The sequence below is a fragment of the Ovis aries genome, chromosome 1, assembly GCF_016772045.2.
Source record: "Ovis aries strain OAR_USU_Benz2616 breed Rambouillet chromosome 1, ARS-UI_Ramb_v3.0, whole genome shotgun sequence".
Classification (NCBI taxonomy): Eukaryota; Metazoa; Chordata; class Mammalia; order Artiodactyla; family Bovidae; genus Ovis; species Ovis aries.
Genome location: NC_056054.1, coordinates 226,701,438 through 226,722,031, shown reverse-complemented (window position 1 = coordinate 226,722,031; position 20,594 = coordinate 226,701,438). Strand labels below are relative to the sequence as shown.

At 38.2% G+C, this 20,594-nt stretch overlaps 1 protein-coding gene and 1 long non-coding RNA gene across 7 annotated transcripts in view; one reads left to right on the top strand and one right to left on the bottom strand.

The window, feature by feature from the left end:
* The window catches only part of SPTSSB (serine palmitoyltransferase small subunit B), a 29,972-nt gene extending 22,514 nt beyond the window's left edge, over positions 1-7,458 (bottom strand). For all 6 annotated transcript variants that reach the window (XM_060394159.1, XM_060394164.1, XM_060394165.1 and 3 more), the window contains exon 1: positions 7,368-7,458. The gene's annotated coding sequence lies outside the window, so the exon portion shown is untranslated. The remainder of the gene's footprint in view (positions 1-7,367) is intronic.
* The window catches only part of LOC121818542 (uncharacterized), a 78,876-nt gene that overhangs the window by 8,726 nt on the left and 49,556 nt on the right, over positions 1-20,594 (top strand). The gene's annotated exons all lie outside the window — the stretch shown is intronic.

Sequence of the window (20,594 nt, the reverse complement as noted above, 5' to 3'; positions counted from 1 at the left end):
TCAAATACAAATTTTTCCCACTTTTCTTTCTTCTTCTGCATCAGTAAACACTTACTGATATTTATTGGGCATGACATCCTATGAGGCACAAGTCTGCTCTAGAACAGAGATGAACTGGCATGTTGGCTGGTGGATGTGAGAGAAGCAGAGGTATTACTGCCCCAGAAAAATTGCTTTGGACATGCCATCTTGAGCACTTTCCCTTTTTTAATTTTCTTGTTCAATTTCTACTTATATTCATTTCCAAATTCTCCTTTTAATCTTTTCTGAGATCTTGAACCCAAAGTGATAACTTTAGCCCTAATGGACATCCTTTGAGCTTATAATGGAGCCAAAAGGGCAGGGATGTGATATTTGGATAGCCAATGGTCACCAAGGAAACCACCATTCTGTACTGGTAATAATAGTGGATATTTATTGAGCAACTTATGTCTCAGAATTTTATATGTATTACCTTAGTTCACTTAAACAACACTGTACCAGAGGTACTATTTCTATATCCATTTTACAAATGAGGAAACTGAGGCACTGAGAAACTTAAATATTGACCCAAAGTCTCACAGTTAATGTTGAGAACACACTCTTAACTACTGTTCTTCCAGACTGCCTCTCTTGGCAGACACCTCTGGTAAATCATCCATCCATCCGTCCATCTAGTCAGATATTCAGTAAGCATGTACTAGGGATATATAAACTGTGAATAACACTGACATACTCTCTTCAGACCACTTTTTAGAGAGGAGGAGAGACAGTTACACAGGCATCCCATGCACTGAGATAGGTGCTAAGACAGGGAAGTGGAGGGTACTCTGGGGCATGGGAGGAGGCTCTAATCTAAACTAGGAGCCAGTGTCAGGACAGGCAGGTCAAAAAGTTCTTGTCCTCGTCACTGTGTGCTCTGACTACTTTGTAACAAAGGGCATATAAGGGAACCCGAAAGAAAGGTCTTTGAAGCAAGGCCTGTGTTGTTCCCCCAGTACTTGACACAGGTGGCTGCTCAATTAAAATATTTTACTAAATAAATGAGAATTCTAACGCTCCATAACGACTCCATTACAACAGGAGGTTTTTGATTTATTTCTAACTTGACTCTTAAACACTTCTCATCCAAGCCTAAAATAAATGTTCCCTTTTGACTTAAAAAAATAATCAAGTCCCTGATCCCTTTTAAGCCATTTTCTAAAAGTCCTATTTCAGGCGAGCTGCCACACCCATTATATTTTACTAGAACAGTGTGTTCTCAGGTATCTTTTAAGTATCAAATATCAGATATCTCAGGTATCTTTAATCCTGAGGAGAGACTGTGGGTTGGTCTGGGAAAGCAGGTTGCTTTTTCCCTTTTCTCCAGTTGATCAGTGGGGTTCCTATGTTCTGTAGTTCTGAAAGATCTATTCTCCTTTCACCTTTCCAGAGAGGCCTGGAAATTCTTCTTCCACTCAAACTCTCCTGTAGTCTCTTCACTCTTTCAAAAGGTGTTAACTTTGGGAAAGTGGTTCTTAATCATTGACCACACAATCCTCTTACAGACTATAAGAACCAATACAGTACTGTAAAGTAAAATAAAGTAAAAATAAAAATTAAAAAAAAAAAAGCAGGGTGACCAAAAAAAAAAAAAGAATCCAGGGCACAGCAAGAGAGAAAGGCCAGGAGAAACTGAAAGACCAGGCTAATGACTTTCCTTAACAAGAATTTTTGTTGTCATAAGGTGGTGTTTATTTGGGTTGTAGTTCTTTAAAAAAGGCAAGAAGTTCTGTCTTCCTTGTGCTTGCTTGGAATGTTAGGGCTAATGTAATATTTTCTTTGGTGAAACAGCAGTAAATTCAAGGTAATAAAACAATGCTGACGGGAAGGGGAAATGAAGCTCCCGGGGGTAAAAAATTAACTTGGAGCAGGTAATCCTCATGGCCCATCCCATACATGATCTTTATATTATCTAATTACATAACTGTACTTCCTAGCCTGATGCCACAGTTTAAAATTGTAACTTGTTCCCTTCCCTGTTTAATTTTTCTGCAGAGCCCTTATCTCCTACTCATGCACTGTATAATTCACTTAAAATTACATATTTATATGACAGCCCCTCTGGAATGTTAAGTTTCTTAAGGGTTAGGAATTTTGTCTGTTTTATTACTCATCCAGGGCCTAGAATTGTCCTGGTACAGAGTAGATGCACCATAAATATGCTGAATAAAAGAATCATTAATCCTGATCAAAGCAATATTAATAAATAATAACTACAATCAGATTTTTCATGGATTTAATTTATAGACATTTGGTTGGAAATTTAAAACTATTTTATAGAAATCTGACAAAACATGACAATATGATCTCTATAAAACCTTCAATGGTCAAAAATTGCGTGGAACCCATTTTCATCAGCATGGTATGCTCTTCTAAACAGATATATGGAAGGATAAGCTTGACCTGGTGAGAATGGAAAATCCTGAGGTTTCCTGATGCAGATGGATTTGCTTGAATCCCTAAAGCTAAGGGTATGCTTTGGCTCAGTGTGCTCACACCTGTTCCTGGCAACAAGTTCAGGTGTTAGTGACTACCCCTCCGAAACTCAGACTCACTAATTTTATCTTCCCATTTTTTAACAAAACATTATCTCAATTCTATGGCTTTTAGTACCGGCTCAGGTAGTTTATAGAAACTCAAAATATAGAAGTTGAGTAGAGGAGAATATTAATTATTGGAATCTTCTATATTTGAGATTGTTAAAACCCACTAGAGATGCTTCCTAGCAGTGACATGTCAGTGTGTTCTGAGTACTATCGTGGCTGCTCCAGCTCTTCCTTTCTCCTGAAGACTTCTACTTCTGAGCCATTCTAGTGTAAGTGAAACTGGGGTTGTCTAAGTGGCAGACAAGTACACTTGGGCTGAGATTCAGGTACCCTCCTTCCTTCTCTCACCTACTGTGGCTTCTCTCAACAACTGGCCTGAAGAAATGATAAAGGACTAGACTTATCTAGAAACAGGAGGAAGGACTGGTCTCACTGAACTTGTATTAATCTAATGAGTGCATGAGTTAAAAAAGTTAGGGTATTGCAAACCAGTTCGCTATAGGACTGCATTAAAGACATTTGACATTTCAGAACAGAGAAAAGCTTGGGCAGGCGTGTTGCTGCTGCTGCTGCTAAGTCACTTCAGTCGTGTCCGACTTTCTGTGATCCCACAGGCAGCAGTCCACCAGGCTCCCCCGACCCTGGGATTCTCCAGGCAAGAACACTGGAGTGGGTTGCCATTTCCTTCTCCAAGGCTGAAAATCACATTTGTATCACATGTATCACTCAATTATTTCATCTATTTCAATGTGGCCCTTAGGAAAGAGGTTCATGTAAACTATTGGTCTGGTGGTACATGAAGATTCATGAACTCCAAATTCTGAACCTATATATTCTTTTAATACCTTGTATAATTTATTAAAAACAGCGCAATAAAGAGATATAATTAAAACATGATACAGTTCACCCAAAGCACACAATTCAGTGGTTTTTAGTATACTCACAGTTATGCAACCATTACTAATCAGTTTTAGACCATTTTTGTTAGCCCATAAAGACACCTTGTACCCTTTAGCAGTAACTCCCCATTCCTGCTCAACTTCACCCCTCCCCTCCTTCAGTCATACTTAACCACACACACAAAAAATCTACTTTCTGTCTCTAGGTTTGTCTGTTGTGGACATATTATATAGATGGAATTATACAATATATGGTCTTTCACTTAGTATAGTCTTAGATGTTCATCCATGTTGTGGTACAAAGCTTTTCCTTTTCATTTCTGAATAATATTCCATTATTCCATTCCATATCACATTTTATCTATCCATTCACCAGTCAATGGATACTTTAGTTATGGTCTCTTTTTGTGTATTATAGGTAATGCTGCAGTGAACATCAGTGCACAAGTTCTTACATGGACCTAGATTTTCAATTCTCTTGGATAATACTTAGGAGTGAAATTATATGAGTTATATGGCTAGGCTATAATGGTAAATTTCAGTTTTTTTGTGTGTGTTAATGAATATCTTGTGTGTTTATTCTCTTTAAAACAACTGATCAAGATATCACAAAGTAAAACAAATAGCTTACACAAAGTACCATGGAAAACATAAAGTCAGCATATCAGCTGTTAACACTAAATAGAAACAGACTGAATACCTTTATTAAAGGACAGAGATGATTTCTTTCAGTTAAGAAACAAAATCCAATTGCAAGTTATTTACAAGTAAGAAGCAATTCAAAGTGATAAAGCAAATTTGAAAATAAAAGATAACAGGTACATGCAAATAAAAAGAAAGCACAAGTCACATCATTAATATCAGATGAGATAAGTTAAAAGGCATAAACAAGACAAGAAGAGACATGTGATCATAAGAGGTGCAGGTTAGGATCATGTCTAGCGTTAAAGACACCTATGTACACCAAAACTTACAGAGGCTAAATATGTGCACTTTGAGGTGAGCTTTTATCCATGTATGGGTTTTTTTTTTTTTTTTTACTTTATTTTACTTTACAATACTGTATTGGTTTTGCCATACATTGACATGAATCCACCACGGGTGTATAAATTTCAGTTTTTTGAGGAATTCACAACCTATCTTCCACAGCAACTCACTCATTTTATATTCCCACCAGCAATATATGCTGGTTCTAATTTCTCCACTCTCTCTCCAACAATTGTTATTATCTTTCTTTTTGATTAGAGTCTTTTTGGTCGGTATAAAGTGGTATCATGTGTTTTTGATATTTATTTCCCTAATGGCTAATGATGGTAAGCACCTCTTCATTTGTTGATTGGTTGTTTACCCACCTTCTTTAGAGAAATACCTGAAGTCCCTTGCCCATTGTAAAATGGGTTAGTTCTATTTTAGTTGTTGAGTTTTTTCTCTTTTGTCTTAAGAATGGGGGATGGTTGGAAGAAGAGAGCCTCAGACCGTTCACTTGCTCTTAACTAAAATAGAGCTTCTGCAACCCTGGTGGTGGATGAGATGCTGGTGGCCTATTTTCTCGGGACATAACATAGCCCTCAACTGTGATCTAGGTTGAAAGTGAGCCCAGTGTTCTTGGCTGCACTCCCCCTCAGAGTAGAGCACCATCATGTCCAGGTGGAGTTGGTGAAGGAAGTGGATTGTAGCTCAGAATCCAAGCTCTTACTGTTCTTACTGAAACTTAATAGATTGTCTTTAACAAAGTTTTCTTCATTTGTTTTATTTCCTCAGGACAATTTCTAGAGACCAAATAGTTGTTTATGTACAATTTTCAACAGTAATTTTAAAGTTATTGTTGTTTTGCTAGAGAAGGTAGGTTTACAGAGTTTCTCATACCACCATACTGGAAGTTGAGTCCCATCTGGATAATTTTTAATGAAGATTTTCCATCTTGTATACTTGGTAGTAAAATAGTTTATGCTGACATAAAAGCCCAGTAGATATAGAATTACAAAGGACAGTTTTTACATAAGTATTTGCAAATTTACAAACAGTGGATTAAGAAAGCTAACTGAAGTTGAGGATTGGTTGACTTTCAACTTTATATCCACTACATTTCTAGAATGCCCATGAATTTGGCTGGCAAACCATTGTTAATTTGTTGTTATCAAATAGTTGTATAGAAATCTTTGGGTAATGAGGGTGAGAGTACATTTTACATGTTTGCTGTTGCTCTAGTAATCGATGCATAAAACCATCAACAGCCATTGAAACAATCATCAAAATGATTCCTGTTTTATAGACTTATGGATTCCAGGGGTGGAAGAGGGGGATTGGATGAATCGAGAGATTGGGACTGACATATATACACTACTTCTTGCCTCGGAAATCCTATGGACAGAGGGGCCTGGTGGGTTGCAGTATATGGGATAGCAAAGAATCAGACACGACTGAGCAACTAAACAACTTATAAAATAGATAACACAGGTAGCACAGGGAACTCTACTCAGTGCTCTGTGGGGACCTAAATGGGAAGGAAATCCAAAAAAGAGGAGTTATAGCTGATTCACTTTGCTCTACAACAGAAACTAACACAACATTGTAAAGCAACTATCCTCCAATAAAAACCAGTTAAAAAATAACAATAAAAAGATGTCTTTTAAAAAGTATAGGAATAATTCAGAAGTGAAAATTAAGTTATTAAAACTTCATTAATTTTACACACTAATCTATAGAACTCACAAGCAAAAATAATCACTCATTTCTTAACATTTATTTAATTCAAAAGAACTACCAGACCACAAAGTCATATAGGAAAACAACTGCCCCAACTTTCTTGGTGCATTTATTTGTAGTTTTAGGGATAAAATTTAAAGTTAATAATTCTTCAAATTCTTTATTTGATCAAGGGCTGGGTTCCTATGTTGATTGCCAATCAGTTGAATGTCATTTTAGTTGACACAGATCTAGAATCTCTGCTCATATCTAAACTCTTTTCCATCCATTCATTATGCCATATCCTCACCCCCTTGTCAAAGTTATCTATATGTACTTTTCTCCTTGGGTTTAGAAGTCTAGTTACTTATAAGTGGTCACTTAATCGTCTCAGAGAGATGATATGGGGTGGGAGGTGGGAGGGGGATTCAGAATTGGGAGTTTGTATACACCCGTGGTGGATTCATGTCAATGTATGGCAAAACCAATACAGTATTGTAAAGTAAAATAAAGTAAAAATAAAATTACAAAAAAGAGAATAAAACCCTTTAAAAGACCAAAAAAAAGAAAAAAGAAAAAACATACTGCTTAATTGGAGATGGAAATGGCAACCTACTCCAGCATTCTTGCCTGGAAAATCCCATGGACAGAGGAGCCTGGTGGGCTACAGTCCAGGGGGTTGCAAAAGAGTCGGACAAGACTTGTCCACTAAAACAAACAGCAATACAGCTTAATAATCATGATAAAATGTTAAAATGTATCCCTTGCTGGAAATTCTTTACTTTGGAGGCAATTGACTTGTGTGTATTATTGCCTCAAGTAGCTTATGGGCAAAAAGTATTGTATAAAAACATAAAACAAGATGAACAAAATATTTAAGAATGAAATCAAGCAACACCCAATGACATTTCTCTGAATAGTGTTACTGCATTATACAAAGATAAAAAACAAAAGTAATTAACAAAGTAATTTTCTCTTCTTTTGGCTGGGAAAGTTTCAGTAGTAAAGTTTGGCTTCTGTTGACTGAAACATCTTAGTTTCTAACATAGTTAAAGGCAAATGGAAAAACCCACTCAATTCTTAAAATTTTTAGTGCAGTTAAATAATAAGCTGGTACATTGCTTTATGGCTCGGTATTATTATTCCTTCTAAAGACAGGAATTCTATCCTTTAAAAGCTACGTTACCGTTCAAGCATGTATTTGGAAGATGCTTACCTCCCGGTTGGGCTGGGTATATCTCCTGCGGCTTAGGTGAGCACCAGCGCTTTGGCTCCTCCCCAACTGCTGCGAGCTTCCTACTGCGCTGGGCACCTCAAAGCTCCGGGAGTTAGGTGTTCGGCCCCGCCCTCTGCACTATTGCTAAAACTCCAGTTCTGTCAGCCTGATTCCGGTGATTAATTATTGACGAAAGGAAAACACTCCCAGGCAAACTTGTGTCCAACCGGTCGCTGCTCCCAGCGACTCCTTTCAGAGGGAATGCCGGCTGCACCACTCCCCTCCCCCCTTGCCTATGGTCCCAACTTCCCACACGCTGCCACTCTCGGTCCTGGGCGATCAGGCTCGTCCTCGGAGGAATGCAGCCCAGCGACTTCTACATTTTTAAATTTGGTTTCCTGCAGCACGTTAGCACTTCTCTAGGGCCAGCCTCTCAGAAGGAGGCGCTTTCCGGAGGCTGGGGAAGCCGGGGCTCTGAGAGCAACGGAGGAGGCTCAGGCGTAGCTGTCACCTCCGGCTGCCGCAGTAAAACCCCGAGTCGCGGCGGGGATGGGGAGGAGGGGATGGGGAGGCGCCCTTTCCCTCGCTCGGGTTTCAGCGCCAACACTACCAGAGGGGCACGTACTTCGATGGTAGTGGTGGGAGCGGGCAAATAAATAGAAGGTGAAGGTGGGAGCTTTGGGGCTTTAGCCTAGGGAAAAACCTACGCCCAGCATCTATCGATCTGCAGACTTCGGCAAGGGGCAAAGCCGGGCGGATGCTGGGTACTGCGGTCTGAAACTCGGCAGCAGGCTGCGAAGTGAACCCAGGGCTCCGGGCCGGGGCGGCAGTCGGCCCAGCAGGCATCCCACTGCATTCGTCTGTCAGAAACGGAAGAAAGCAGACTCTTTTAGCTCTGGCAGTTAATTTTGGTGCCTCTGAACGTGCAAAATGCCTCCCACCCTTCACTCCGTCCATCCTGCACGTCCCCTCCTCCCCGTAGCTGGGAGGTTAATGGTTGAAAGGCTGGATCCCATCGGGAAACGGAAGGATCGTGCCCAGGGAAGAGAATTAATTTGGGCCCGGACTGCGGCAGGAAGGCAGTTTGGGGAGAGAGGGCTTGGAGGAGGCTGGGTTGCCCACACACACCGCACAGGCTGCCGCGGCTCCAGCACCACCGAACCCAGCGCTCATGCTCTCGGCGCTCAATTATCTTCCCCAGGAGGCGCGGGACCGTGAGGAGCATCTTCCCTGATAACCCTCATGCCGAACACCATAGTGCTTAGACAGAATGCCGCGATTGCTGGATGAGATCTCAGAGGCCCTTGACGCTTCCAGCCCAAATATCTCCGTAGCTGAGACTATGCCCAAGACCTGGGGGAGTCCGGGGCGAAAGCGTCCTTTGATTGACGAGTCTTTGGGCAGCAGCTGCCAGTCAACCTCCACAGCCTAAGGAAAAGACACCGTACTTGCTCGGTCTCATTGTGCTGAAGCGCGAATTTTAGCTGCGGGCAGGTTTCTGCTCCCTCCACAAAGCGCTTCCAGTAGGTTCCAAGCTGCCTGCCTTTGCAACGAACAGAGAGACTCACACAATTGGGCGGGGGTTTCTCCAAGCAGGAGGAAGGTGTCCTCAAAGGAACCTGAAGGTGTTGGGGCCAGGGAAGGGAACCAAAAGAAAACGAGCACCTTGGAGTCTGTGTTGCCCGTTTTACATTTTGTTATCTTCTATCTTGTATCGATATATTAGCAACCTCTGCTAATATTTTTTTATTTATTACTTTATGTTCATATTTCTTACCTCTTGGCTTCTCCTGACAAACCTCGTCAAGTTGGGAGCACAGGTGTGACCATTCCCATTGAGAGATAAGGAAATAGAAACCTTGAGGAATGACTTGTCCAAGGTCACCAAGCCATTTTGTGGTGGGATCAATACTATTTACACTCGTTTTTAGGTCTTATTATTTATTCTTTAGTTTTCTTATCAGATTCTGACAGCTTCCCCGCATCCTCCCTGTGACTGTACATTTGTGGAAATGTAGAAACAAGTCTCTCTTTTTCTGTCGAAGGTTTTTGAAATGGCAATGAGACCTTGCAATTATTTGAACTGTAGGTGGGGAGAAACTGGTATCTCTTGCAGAAGCATCTATACCATTAAAAATCATTTTAAATGATGTATGTAATATAACCACACATATCTTTGCACCCCCCTCAAATGGAGAATAGGTTTTTTTTTAAAATACAAACAGAACATTCTCAAAACTTAACTAGATAGCAAATAAAGATCCACCTTTTTCTTTTTTCTTTTTCATTTATTTTTTAAGCTTTTTATTATGCATTGGAGTATAGCCAGTTAACATTGTTGTGATAATTTCAGGTGAACAGCAAAGAGACATACATGTATATGTATCCATTCTCCCCCAATCTCCTCTCCTATTCAAGCTGCCATATAACAATGAGCAGAGTTTCATGTGCTATATAATAGGTTCTTGCTGGTTATCCATTGCCAACACTTTTTTCTAGATGGACACATTTTAAGTGGCAGAGATTATAAATAGCACATTTCCCCTTGGTTGATATAGCACAATTAAAAATTTAAGAATGTGTTAAACCTAGATTAAAGGGAAGCACAAATGGGAAACTACAAACTCTTTAGAAACAGAAGAAAAACAAAAATCCTATGTAAAATCAGGAGAGTATAAAAAAGCTTTACAATCTTCAATGTATTTATTGCAAAACAACATACAAACCAAGAAACTTGGAAGAAACTGCAAAAAATTATGTTAATTCCTTGAAAATAAAAGCAGAAATTAATAAAATAGAAAAATAAAAAGCAAGGCAAATTGATCAAAAAAGAAAAAAAATTTATTGAAAAGATAAAGAAAAAAATCAAGAAACAAAAATACAAGCCTTATTAAAAAATAAAGATGGTATACAACCACAGGTGAGTAGGATATTAAAAACAAAATAACAGATAATGTTTTTTGCCCTCAAGGAGGAGCCTCCCTTTGTGCTGATAACTAGAAATTGTGAGGTAACAAATGGTTAAGTTGTACCACAGCTTATGGAAAGTGGAATAAAGTTTGAAGAAGTAGGCAAAATTGTTTAGCATGTAATAGTATAAGAATATGAAGTAATTCTAATTGTATCAACTGAATTTTGAACCAGGCCTTTCATCATGATTATCATAAAGCAGTTGTTGAATAACTGAAGAGCACATGTGTGCTAGAGTAGAAAACTTTATAAAGTAACAAAAGTTAAACAACTCTATGCCTTCCGGGTTACCTGGGCGGTTTGAAGACAGAAATTACAGGGAAGGGAATAGGATCACTTTGTAAAATCTTAATAATGACCCAGAAAGATCATCTGGAAATGATCTCTGGAGTTCAGAACACCGGGAAGGAGAAAGGGCTTGATGTGAGAATCCACTGAAAACAACCAGCCGTCAGGTATCCAGCTCTATACACATCTGCTGAGGATGGTCTTACTTCTAGGGGACCAAAATTAACAGCCTGAGATGTGAATTTTCCCAAGCTCCAAACCTGCCCAGAATGTTGCGGTAGAAAGAGTATGCACTTTGGAGCAAAGTCTGGGTTCTATTAACAGCTTTTCTACTAAGAAACTCTGTGGTGGTGGTAGTTTAGTCCCTAAGCCATGTCCAACTCTTTGTGACCCCATGGATTGTAATCTTCCATGCTCCCCTGTCCTTGGGATTTTCCAGGCAAGAATACTGGATTGGGTTGCCATGCCCTTCTCCAGGGGATTAGGAAGATCCAAGGATCTAACCTGGGTCTCCTGCATTGGAGCAGATTCTTTACATTCTGAGCCACCAGGGAAACCCAAGAAACTCTGTAGTCTGAGACAAATTATCTAATATTTCTAAATTTTAGTTTTCTTATCTATGATGTGCAAATTATATTGCCTCCATGGGGCTCTATCTTCCCTACTCCCTGTTCACCACCCCCTCCCCCATGCTGACACCTCCCCCCTTCTGTAAATATCATCTTTCAGGATATTATCTTCTGTCCATTGACATGTTTCCTATTTTGTCAGTAGGACTCTACCTTCCTTCCCTTCCTTTCAGTGACCTCGGTACCTCCTCTATGACTCTTCAGCAATCAGGAATCCAAACATCATGACTGAGTACCTTTGGAATGCTTTGGAGAGATATCCCTGAATCTAAAAATAACTCACCCTTCTCTTATAGGATGGATGGCAAAAGCAGGATTGCCCTTACTCCCTCCCTCCCTTCCTTCCTAATTAATATATATTTTGAGTTCCTATGTGGCTATACTCTAGCAGCATGAGTGTCATTGTGCCAACTCACTGATTACAGTTTAACAGAGATGCAGTGCTTCAGTTGAAGTCTTTAATGGAAAGATTCTGATATTTAGCCATTCCTACATTTAATATTAGGATAAAGATCATAATAAGAATCAGTAGTTTGTTCTAAATATTGGAAAAGCAGTATTTCATTAAGGTACTAATTGCCTGTCCCATTAATCATCAACAAACATATGAGATATATCATAATAGGCACAATTATGACCTTGAAAGGCTATTCTTAGCAATAAAGATACCCCAAGAGAACAATATAGAAATTCCCAGAGCAGCAGTGAGATCAGTTTAACTGAAGATTTTCTGAAGCATCTATTCTTAAGCAGCATCAAACACTGTATTTTCATACAATATCCTAGGTATAACTGTATCAATGTGGATAAGACAGAGAAGACAATGAAAAGTCAAAGGAATTGAGAGAAAATAATAAGGCTCCAACCAGCTATACCAGCAGGAAAATGTCCCCTTTTAGGTATTAACTCTTGTTCTCTACTATTGATCTTATTATCAGGAGGGGGAAAAGAAAAAAAAAGTAACATATTTAAAAGCAAGAACAGAAGTTTGAAGCAAATTTTATTTACTTCCTTCTGGTTTTCTTTTATGGTGTGCAGATTAACCCTTCCTTATTTCTTTTAAACCTTGTAGATTAGCACCACTTATTTTTATTGTTGTGTGACCAAAAATAATTGCCTGCCATTTTAGTAAACGATATTGCACTCCGTCAGTCATGGGAGTCTGCCCATTGGTGTGTCCTGAGGGGAATTCAGGATGGAGAAAAACAGGATACTGGCTCTAGATAATTAAGATGCATAATAAAGAAATAATTTCAATGACTACAGACTCTTGCATCTTCCTGTGGGTAGAAAAGCACTAGAATCATTAACTTGAGATGTGTGCTTTTGTTTGTTGTTTGGTTTTATGATTAGCAGTAATCTTTTGATGTTCTACTACTTTTTCCCCTCCACAGCAAAAACTCATAAACGGAGACTTCTGTCTTACCTCTTGGGTTTCCCTGGTGGCTCAGGCAGTAAAGCATCTGCCTGCAATGTGGGAGATACGGGTTTGACCCCTGGGTCAGGAAGATCCCCTGGAGAAGGGAATGGCAACCCACTCCAGTATTCTTGCCTGGAAAATCCCATGGATAGAGGAGCCTGGTAGACTACAGTCAATGGGGTCACAAGGAGTTGGACAGGACTGAGCGACTTCACTTTCATTTTCACTCTTACCTCTTTGGAATAATTCCAAGGAACTATCTGAGAGGTTGCCTTCCCAGGCAATCAGTTCAGTTCAGTTCAGTTGCTCAGTCGTGTCCGACTCTTTGCGACCCCATGAATCGCAGTGTGCCAGGCCTCCCTGTCTATCACCATCCCTGGCAATAGTCCTCAATAAGGTCACCAAATAAATCATAGCTTGCAGCTTTTAGGTTGTGTATTTCTTGTTTTTATTTTTATTTTTCAGTTGACAGTGGAATACTCTCCCAGAGCAGAACTCTTCATAACACTCAACAGATTTATAAAGGTATTTGAAGGGATTGTCATATATTAATGAATCTTACATATTTTATTTTTTAACTTTTTATTTTGTTTTGAGGTATAGCCAATTAACAATGTTGTGATCTAGTCTCCTCCAAACTCCCCTCCCATCCAGGCTGCCACATGATGTTGAGTGGAGTTCCATGTGCTATATAGTAGGTCTTTGTTGGTTATGTATTTTAAACATAGCAGTGTTTTTAGTCTTCACTGAGTTACCAACTAGCTATACACCTTTGGCTAAACCAGCTAACTTCTCCAGAACCATGTCACAATTAACTCAAGTACTTGAATAGATTATTGGAATACATTAATCAACTAAAGGAACCAATCTCCAATTATCTGCTAGCTAGCACAAAGTCCCTTTTCTAATTTTAATATTTATTCTTTTTTTTCAGAATAAGTAGATAATTCTGTTTCCCTGTAAAATGGAAGACATTTTTTTTCCCCCTCTCCTGGCTATGTTGATATAAAAAATGCACCTGATAGCCCTCATTACTATCAATTCTTTTGTTTCAATTTTCCTTTATCAACATTTTATTTTCTTCATTAATTAGGACTGTTAGGTTAAAAACAAATAAAACAGGGAAGTTGTATGACTGGAGTCTTTGAGCTGTCTGTAAAACTTCAAAAGAGTAATAATATGATGATAATGACTATCATTTATTGAACTACTACCAAGGTTTTCCTTAATCATCTGTTTTTCTTGCTATAAATCTGCAAGGTAGCTTTTATTTCATTTTTATAGTCAATAAACCAAGAATCAGGGAGGTGGTAATTTTCCTAAGGTGATGCAATTATAAGACTTGGATGCCAAAGCCTGTCTTTTTACCGTATACTCTTAGTTCACTTGATACAATTTCTCCATGATTTCTCAAATGTCTTTTTTTCCTGATACTTTTCTCAAAGAAAGTGGCTGTGTTGTGCTGTGTGTTAAGAGAACCAATCTTGGAGCCAAGCCTCCCATGTTTAAATCCCAACTTGACCACTTAACTTTTGTGAACAAGGCCAGCTAACTTAAATCTCTCTAAAGCCTCAGCTTCCTCATCTGCCATAAAGGATAATAACCATAATGAATTATTTAAGTTAATATACAGAAAGCATATAGAAAAATAAATGTCCCATAAATGTTCACTACTACTGTTCAGAGAATTCAATGAGATTATAACTCAGTATCTGGCCCTTAGACAACACTTAATACAACAATTTCATTTTTAAAAGCATTTTAATAACATATATAGTTTTAAACTAGTCTTTCAGGAATATGATTAGGTTCCTTCCTTCCCTTCATCGCTCCCTTTCCCTTTGTAACTATCATTCCCTATCTTTTGTTCCTCCCCTTTTGTGCTGATAACTAGGACTTACTCAACTCTACTATTGACAAAACTTTTTTTTTTTCCTCCAGAGAGACCCATTGTTTACCCTAATGTGTCAGACCAACATAAATATATTTTAACTCAGTATCACATATTCAGGGAGAGAGCTATTTATTTCCCTCATCTTTTTAAAAGACTTTTGCTAAAAGAGTAGTTGATAAAAAATAAGAAAGTTCAGGTTTTAAAAGGAAAAGTTAGCTTAAATGTGAAAACTTTCTATTTTATGAGTAAGAAAAGTTGATTGACTACAATAATGACAGAACTCTCAGTATCTGAAAAACAGATTTGTCTAATGTGGCTGTTTTAGGGTTCTCCAAGTAACACAACCAATTGTCTATTAATCTGTCAAGATATTTAGTGTAAGGAATTGGCTTATTCAGGATTCTGGAGGCTGAGGAGTTCCCATATATAAGGCTGGCAAACTGGAGACCCAGGAGAACTGATGGTGGAAATTCCAGTCCAAAAGCTAGCAAGCTTGGGACTCAAAAAGTGTCGATTTTTTTTTTTTAATTGGGGGATAATTGCTTTTCAATTCTGTGTTGGCTTCTGCCATACAACAACATGAATCAGCCGTAAGTATACACATGTCCCCTCTCTCTTGAACCTCCTCCCCACTCCCCACCCCATCCTATCCATTTAGATTGTCATATAGTACTATGTTGAACTGCCTGTGTTATATAGCAACTTCCCACTAGCTATCTATTTTACATATGGTAATGTATATGTTTCACTGCTACTCTCTCAGTTCATCCCCGACCCCTTGTCTAGCTGTGTCCAAAGTCTGTTCTCTATGTCTGCATCTCTCTTCCTGTCCTGCAAAGAAGTTCATCAGTACCATTTTTCTAGATTCAGCATCCCACTACTGGGCATATACCCTAAGTTGATTTTTTAGTTCAGGTCTGAAGACAGGAAAAGATTGACCTGCAGCTCAAGCTGTCAGGCAGGAAGAGTTTTACCTCTTACTCAGCCTTTTTGTTCTATTGGTCCTCAACTGATTGGATGAAGCCTCAAAAGAATCTGCAATAGAGAGGGCAATCTGCTTTACTTTAGTCTACAGATTCTAAGGTTAATCTCACCTAGAAACACCCTCACAGTCAAACTCATATTAATAATAAATGTTTGAATAAATTTCTGGGCATCCTATGATCCAGTCAAGTAGATACATAAAATTGATTATCACAGTGGCCAAAAATTTTGATTGATCCAACCACTGCTTTTGACTTTGACATAAGACTGCATCTTTTCCAGAATAAGCATAGTTCGCCTGTCCTTTGCTAAGGGATTTATTGCTTCTTTTAAGGATTTTGATTTGATTTCTCTTCTTATATTTAATTAATTGAGTAAGACTCTTTAGCTATAATGAATAGCTATGTAATAAGAAAGTGAAGAATCTTATCCCATCATTGCCTGCTCCCTATTGAGTGAGTTGTCTGCCATCTTCAACAAAACCTCTTTCTCTGACTCTTATGCACTATGAAAATTCACAGCTGTTCTAATATCTTAACATTTTTCTGTGGAGAATTTGACATTCATTGTAAAGTTATTTTTAATGACTGTCAAGTTAAACTTAGGGGCCAGGGATAAAAAGAACAAATCCAGAGTGAAAATAAAACACAAGAAAATAAGGCAACAAGAAAACGCATATGTCAAGAGTAAACAACAGGAAAAGAAGCTTATGGAAACACAATGGCAACTAAAAATGAAGCCATGGTCCTTTTTGGTTCACCTGCCCCAGTTTTTAATATCTGATCTAGTGACCTGTAGTTGAAATTTGTATGATATTTTTTTGGAGGACATCAGGGAAATTTAGTGAAGCCTCTCACAAACCATGTACTAATCACCTAAGAAATTCCGCCCAGCAGGTCTAGACTTTTAAATATTAGGCAGACACAGCATGCAACTGTGTAAATTAAAACAGAATTCCACCAAACTAGCCACTGAAAGTTTATATTGACTTCCTCATTTTTTTACTTTTTAAATGGCTGTCACTTTCTTCTGTTATATGTATATTAAAAAAAAACCAGCATTGTTGTGATATAATTTGCATACCATTTAAGTCACTCATTTATAAGATGAAGTTCAGTGGTTTTTAGTGAGTTCACAGAGTTGTGCAACCATCATTACTAATTCCAGAATATTTTCATGACCCCAAGAAGAAATTTCATATTTTTAATCATCATTTCCAACCCTAGGCAACTACTACTTAGCTTTCTGACTCTATGGGTTTGCCTATTCTGGACATTTCGTGTAAGTGGAATCACGCATTTAGTGATCTCTTGTGACTGGTTTCTTTTATTTGGCATAACATTTTTAATGTTCATTCATCTTATACCATCATCAATTTTCCATTCATTTTCATTTCTGAATAACATTCTATTGTATGACTATACCACATTTTATTTATCCATTCATCATTTGATGGGCATTTGAGTTGTTTCTACTTCGGGAGTATTATGAACATTTGTGTACATACTTTTGGTAGAGGCATATTTTTATTTCTCTTGTGTATAAACCTAGGAGTGGAATGGCTGGGTTATGAGATAACTCTAACTTTCCAAAGTACTACAAAACTATTTCCTAAGTTGGGTGTATAATTTTACATTCCCACTAGTAATGTATGAGGGTTCCAATTTTTTTTCACATCCTGGTCAACACTTGCTATTGTTTGTCTTTGTGATTGTAGCCATTCTGGTGTGTGTGTGAAATGATATCTCATTGTGATTTTGATTTGCATTTCCTTAATGAATCATTATACTAAGCAATTTTTCATAAATGTATTCACTATTTGTACATCTTTAGACACATGCATATTCAATTTTTTGCTAGTTTTTAAAATTTGGTTATTTAACTGGATCTTTTTATTGTTGAGTGGTAAAGAGATTTTCTACATATTTTGGATACAAGTCAGTGTATGATTGCCAGTATACAATTGCCAGTATACAATTTGAAAACATTTTCTCCCATCCTGTCACTTGTCTTTTCGCTTTCTTGATGGTGTTCTTTGAAGCATAAATAGTTTTTAGTAATCTGATGAAGTCTACTTTGTCTTTTTTTCTTTGATCTGTTGTTCTTTTGGTGTTGAAGGTAAGAAAACATTGCTTAGCCAAGGTAATGAAAATTTCCTCTCATGTTTTCTTCTGGGATTTTTAGAATTTTAGATTTTACATTTAGGTGTATGATCCATTTTGAATTAATTTTTGTGCAGAATGTGAGGTAAGTATCCAAATTCATTCGTTTGCATGTGGATGTCAAGTTGTCCCAACACCATTCATCAAAAAGACTACTTTTCTGCATTAAATTTTCTTAGCACCCTTGCCAAATAAGTGTCCATTTGTATGGACTGAATGTTTGTGTCGCCCAAGGGACTTCCCTGATGATCCAGTGATTAAGAATCTCCCTTCCAATGCAGGGGATGTGGGTTCAATCCCTGGTCAGGAAACTAAGATCCCACATGCCACAGGACAACTGAGCCCACGCACAACTGGAGAGAAGCCCATGCACCGTGACGGAGATATTGCGTGCCACAACTGAGACCCAACACAGCCATAAATAAATTCATAAATATGTTTTAAAAATATGAATGTTTATGTTCCTCAGCATTCATACTTTGAAGTCTAATCCCCAGTGTGGTGGTAGTTGGAATTAAGAACTTTAGGACGTGCTTAGGTCAAGAGGGTAGAATCCTCATGAATGGGGTGAGTGCACTTGGAAGAAGCAGCCAGAAAGCTAGATAGCTATTTTTTCACCCCATAAGAACACAGTAAGAAGTCAGAAGTCTGCAGCCTGGAAGAGAGTGCTTTCAAGAGCTCAACCATAATAATACGCTGATCTTGGATTTCAGCCTCCAGAATAGTGAGAAATAAATTTCTATTGTTTATATGTCTCCTAGTTTGATTTTTATTATAGCAGATAATGTAAGAGATTATTTTTGGAGACTCAATTCTATTCCTTTGATCAATATAGTAGTCTTATGCCATATCATGCTGTTTTGATTACTGTAGGTTTACTATAATAAGTTTCAAAATTGGCAAATGTTGGATTTCCAGTTTTTTTCTCCTCTTTTAAGATTGTTTAGACTATTCTGGATCCCTTGCATTTTCATATGAATTTTAGAAGCAGCTGTAAATTTATTTGAAAAAGGCAGCTAAAATTTGATAGGAATTTATATCTCTGGTTCCAAATAGGAAAAGGAGTACATCAAGGCTGTATATTGTCACCCTGCTTATTTAACTTCTATGCAGAGTACATCATGAGAAACGCTGGACTGGAAGAAACACACGCTGGAATCAAGATTGCCGGGAGAAATATCAATAACCTCAGATATGCAGATGACACCACCCTTATGGCAGAAAGTGAAGAGGAACTAAAAAGCCTCTTGATGAAAGTGAAAGTGGAGAATGAAAAAGCTGGCCTAAAGCTCAACATTCAGAAAATGAAGATATGGCATCCAGTCCCATCACTTCACGGCAAATAGATTGGAAACAGTGGAAACAGTAGAAACAGTGTCAGACTTTATTTTGGAGGGCTCCAAAATCACTGCAGATGGTGACTGCAGCCATGAAATTAAAATATGCTTACTCCTTGGAAGAAAAGTTATGACCAACCTAGATAGTATATTCAAAAGCAGAGCCATTACTTTGCTGACTAAGGTCCATCTAGTCAAGGCTATGGTTTTTCCTGTGGTCATGTATGGATGTGAGAGTGGACTGTGAAGAGGGCTGAGCACTGAAGAATTGATGCTTTTGAACTGTGGTGTTGGAGAAGACTCTTGAGAGTCCCTTGGACTGCAAGGAGATCCAACCAATCCATTCTGAAGGAGATCAACCCTGGGATTTCTTTGGAAGGAATGATGCTAAAGCTGAAACTCCAGTACTTTGGCCACCTCATGCGAAGAGTTGACTCATTGGAAAAGACTCTGATGCTGGGAGGGATTGGGGGCAGAAGGAGAAGGGGACGATAGAGGATGAGATGGCTGGATGGCATCACTGACTAGATGGACGTGAGTCTGAGTGAACTCTGGGAGTTGGTGATGGACAGGGAGGCCTGGTGTGCTGCGATTCATGGGGTTGCAAAGAGTGGGACATGACTGAGCGACTGAACTGAACTGATACAGATTGAATCTACAGATCAATTTGGGGAGTATGCCATCTTAACAATATTAAATCTTCTGATCTATGAACATGAACTTTCTTTCCATTTCTGTACATCTTTAATTTTTTTCCAAAAATGTCTTGTAATTTTCAGTGTACAAGTCTTACACTTCTTTTGTTAAACTCTTTTTCTAAGCCCCAAATTTGAATAAAGATTAGTAATGTTTAGGAACTATGTCTTGGTTAACCCAGCATCCTGCTTACCTAGTTTAGTATCATGAATTGTGGTTATTGATCCCTGTGCTTATTGAAGTAAATTGAGAAAATACATTTTATACTTACAGAAAGTTTACAGTATTTTTCCTTTTTGTTGCAGCATCCCTTTAAGAAAACAGAACAAGTATTGACCCTATTTAATAAGAAAGTTAACTGATGGATATATAAAGGTCAAGAAGTTTAATTGACATGACCAAAGATACTCAGTCCATGTCAAATATAAAATCAGAACACAATTAAACATTTTTTCCAATGTTGTATTAATTCTGAAAGTTTTAGCCTAAGAAGCATGTTGAGAAGTTCAGGGTAAAATGGGAGATGGCAGTAAGTGATTTTTGTTGAATTACATTAAAAATGTATTCTGTCATATTATCCGGCTTCTTTAGGGCTAAAATAGGGTTTCACTCTGGGGATGTATTTCTTGAACTTTTAAGTTAGCAAAGTGATTGTAAAAATGCTTACAGTTATTTTAATGCCACATTTCAGTGACTTGTAGCCAATGTGAGGCTACAAAAAATTTGACTTAATAAAAGTTAAGGTGTAACTGAAACAGACGGAGTTAAAGATGTGGCAAACTTGTAGACTCTCTTCTACTTATTTCAAAGGTACAGATCTCTTACAAGTTGACACTTCTTATAATGG